Genomic DNA, 4,202 nt, shown 5'->3' on the forward strand with positions numbered 1-4,202 from the left:
CTTATGGGCCGGAAGGCGAGTATCTCACGGGCCGGAAGGCATTGTACAGTTGACCGGAAGGTCAGGGCCTGGAAAGGCGTATGTGCGTAAGGTATATTGGGGAACTCACTAAGCTTCGTGCTTACGTTGTTTATGTTATGTTGTTTCAGGTTCTTACAGTAACGCGGGATGGCAACGGTTCGATTGTACACACCGAAGAAAGAGTTGTGTTTTGGAGGATCCTGGTCTTCTATTATAATGAAAATGAAACTATGTTTTGTAATTCGAATGTGAATAAGATTTTAAACAAGTGTTTTTAATATTAAATTGATTATTTAAATGAAAATTTTGTTTTTGGGAATCACGGTGTTACAAATTGGTATCAGAGCCTTGGTTTGAGAGATTCGGACGCGCCTACGGGTGAGTCTGGACTCAAACTGAGGAATTAAGAAAAGGTTTTCAAATAAATAGTTTTCTAAAAGTGAATAAGAGTTCAAAGAGAAAGCAAGAAAGAGCAGTGTGTACAATCAGCCAGAGCCAAACGGTGATTTCCCAAAATACCCTTACTTTTGTATTATGAAATAACTATTATGCACTTTATGAGACATTATTGCATGCTAGAGACAGGCTAGGTATTTCACATCTTAGGACTAGAGTGGCCTGATTTGTGATGCCTTAGTCTAGGGTTTGCTGTTATACGTGCGTTATGCTTTTGTGTGTATGTGATGAGTGAGAGTATCTAGTTAGAACGCGCAAGGGGTAAAGCTACGGGGTACAGAGGTACTTCCGAGGATGAGCCGAGAAGGTGGAGCTACCACAGGTGGGGAGTCCTATGTATGCTTCAATGCTCGAATGCTGCTTGCTTTGTGCTTTGTGGAGTTATCGATGATGGGAGTCAGCTACTAAGTGAGTATGACGATACTCAGGAGGCAGAGGGCTGGCATCATTAGGAACTCTTCAGCAGCTGTTAGCAAAGAAGTGGGAGGACAGCTGAAGGGACTAGGGAGTAAACCTAGCCAGATGAGTGCACTGGTAGAGTAGAGGATTTCGCTGGAAAGCGAGCACGCGCGATGAGATGGGTGAAAGAGCAGGTTTATCAGCTACTTAGGAACTCTGGGATGGTCCGTGTGGAAAGTATGGGTAGATGTGGCAGGTAGTATGGGCCCGTACTACTGAAAGCAGAGGACCCATACTTGATACAGGGGGCATCCTAAAGGTTCTAAGGAACCGATTGAGGGGTGGTGTTATGGTTCGGATTCCATACATCGGAGCGGATACAGAGTGATGTTATGGTCCGGGCACCATACATCGGAACAGATTCAGATAGATGTTGTGGTCCGAGTGCTATACATTGGAGCAGATTGGGGAGTGGTGCTATGGTTCAGGTACCATACACCGAAGCATGTTGAGGAGGGATGTCATGGGATGAGTACCATGGTTCGTAGTGGATGATGCGTGTGGCTATCTTGTTATCCGGTTATGACCGATGAGGTAGAGATTGGACGCTATGGGTTTCAGGCCTGTAGACCATGATTGAGTACGGGGAGGCGTTCCTCGAGGGGAAAGGCGAGTGCCTATCAGAGTATTTTGGGTAAGAGTCAAAGACAGGGGAGAATTTCAGTTGAGTCGAGCAATCAGACGACAGAGGAGAGGTCACCTTTTGGGTGGGTAGTGTCATTTATGCTCGTGTGCAAGACGCGAGAGGTCTGGTGTTTCAGTTCTGGATTTGGGAGTACACCCTGCAGGTAGTTATCGATAATGACTTCCCTCAGAGCATCAGGTAGCGGGTGTACCGCGAGACAGAGATTTACCGTGAACGGACAGTCAGTTGGGGCTGAGGTAGTCGAGAACCACACCACACCTAATTGAGAATAACAGGTTGGGTTATAGTGGCGGCAGTGAAGAGTTCAGACGAGTTTTGCAGTGCGGAGAGTTGTCGTCTGTGTTGAGAGTAAGTCCCTGTTCTTGGGACAAATCCGGCGTTGGATACGGATTGATGAGTTGAGATGAGAGGAACGATGATGCTGCGGTGCATTCTACGAGCCAGATATGTTATCGAGCAGTGCAGGTGCTTAGTATTAGATCAGTATGGGATTTGGAACGATTAGAGGCAGCCGTGATGAGAAGTTCTTGAAGAGTTAGCTAGAGGTTCAGAGTATAGGGGATTGATTGACTTCATAAGGGGAGGGACTATCGGGTGTTGCACAGCACTTTACTGGGGCAGGTACGATTTCGCTGGTGAAAGATAGTCGTGGGTTGATTGTATACTAATTGGTGTTGGTTCGAACCCTAGTGGGGGAGAACCGGGTGCAGTATGTAAGAAAGCAAGAATTGTCAGGAGTAGTAATAAGTGGAGTATAGAGATGCAGTAGGAAAGCATGAGACCATAGGTGTCGATGATCGAGTAAAAAGGGGTTACATCGGAGCTTGCGGGTCCGGTGGTGCATGCCGCAAGTGCGGAAAGGAGGGGCACTGTGCACGGGATTGTTGGCAGTCAGTGCCAATTCGGGATTTGAGGAGGACAGGATGGAGCGGAGCCCCAGAGGGCTCAGGGTCGTGTTTATCTGCGTGCGACAGAGGGGGACGGAGCAGTGCCGGAAGCAGCTGCGGGTATGATGCTTTCATGATGTCTTAATTGTCTTGCATTGATTTGGGTATTGTTTGTGCTGGTATCTTGTATGGATTTCGATGCGGTATTTGTTGTTTCGCGGGTCTGGCATGTTTATGGATTGGTGCTTCAGGTTTTCGCTTTGGCATACGTTATTCCCTGATGGTTGGATATGGTTATAATTGGTGTTTTAGTGTCAGTAGTCTTGTGCGGTTTTCGATGTGGTGTTCATCCTTTGGGCAGGTTGTGAGTTTGGTTATGGGTTATTGTCGAGGATTCCTTTGGTTATCGTTCGTGAGGGTTGTTAGGGGAGATGCGGCACTGGGTTGATCGTCGGGTAGCATCTACAGTCGTGGAGTGGATGATTGAAGGACTAGATTCTTGTGAGTGGGTTGATCAGGGAGGAGGTGTGTTTTGCTGAGGGCTGCTTGTGCTTGTGGGAAGCAGTCAGTGTGTAATTGTTCTCTTTGTGCAGGATTGTTCTGTAAGGTCGTTAATGACGATCGGTGGCAGTTAGTCAGTGCTTTAGTGGGGGGAGAATTAGAAAATTTTCCGGGAGATCGATGAGTATATGAGGGTGCGTAGCTGCCGGGATTCAGCAGTGTTTGTCAGCGCAGAGTATAGGCCGACGAGAGCGAGTGTCGGGTATGCGGGGCGGGATACAGACCTAGGGCATTCGATTGTGGAGGCCTGAGAGAAGGTCGGGATCAAGCTTGAGTAAGTGACCGGGGTTATGTGATCAGAGTATTGGTATGTTTGAGATATGTGATGGGTTGTACTGCATTAATCCCACGGGATTATGTTGTGCATGTTTCTAGAGCTGGAACCGGAAGGTTCCAGAGTTAGAACCTGAGGGTTCGCAGAGTTGGGTGTTCGGACCCACAGAGATATAGCCTCGAGTGGCTAGTATGTGTTATGAGAGTCGGTCCAGTCATGCTGGAGACTCTGTTGGTATTGCTGGATCAGTTGAGATTACGGATGGTGTATGTGCAGTGTGATTACATTGGAAAGTCGGGCCCCGGGATTGGTGATCTTGTTTAGCTGAGGCAGTGAAGTAGGAACCCATCCATGTTGGGATGACTGACGAGACTCAGAAAGGATGCAAGGGAATAGAGAATCTTGAATTCTCAGTGTGATTCTGATCAGGGTATAGGACGGATATTGGTGGTTCGTCTTAGGAGATGTTCGAGGATATCATCAGTGAATCGGGTTTTTTCAACCTGCGAGTGTTGGGACTAGTTCAGTATGTGTATGTGATGGCAAGAGGGAATTTGTGAGAGTTGATCTGAGAGGGAGAATGGATCTCTCAGTCGGTCCGGAATGGGCAAAGTGGGCTTTGGATCGGGGATCCGGTGGTTCAGGGTTTCCTAACCCTTATGGGTTGAGTGATCGTTGAGATTTGGAGCAGAGTGCATCTTGGGTAAATTCCGATTACAGAGAGTGATGAGCAGTTCAGAGTTCGTACTTTAGTTGACAGGGCAGACTCAGCAGGTTAAAGAGAGTTAGTGATCGTCTAGAGTTAACAGGAAAGTTATGCAGGCAGACGCCGTTACGAGCATGTGATTCCGGTCGGCGACTTCGTTTTTCTGTCGGGGTGTTTCGATTTAGGAAGAGG

The sequence above is a fragment of the Lactuca sativa genome, chromosome 3 (genome assembly GCF_002870075.4).
Source record: "Lactuca sativa cultivar Salinas chromosome 3, Lsat_Salinas_v11, whole genome shotgun sequence".
In the NCBI taxonomy this organism is placed as follows: Eukaryota; Viridiplantae; Streptophyta; class Magnoliopsida; order Asterales; family Asteraceae; genus Lactuca; species Lactuca sativa.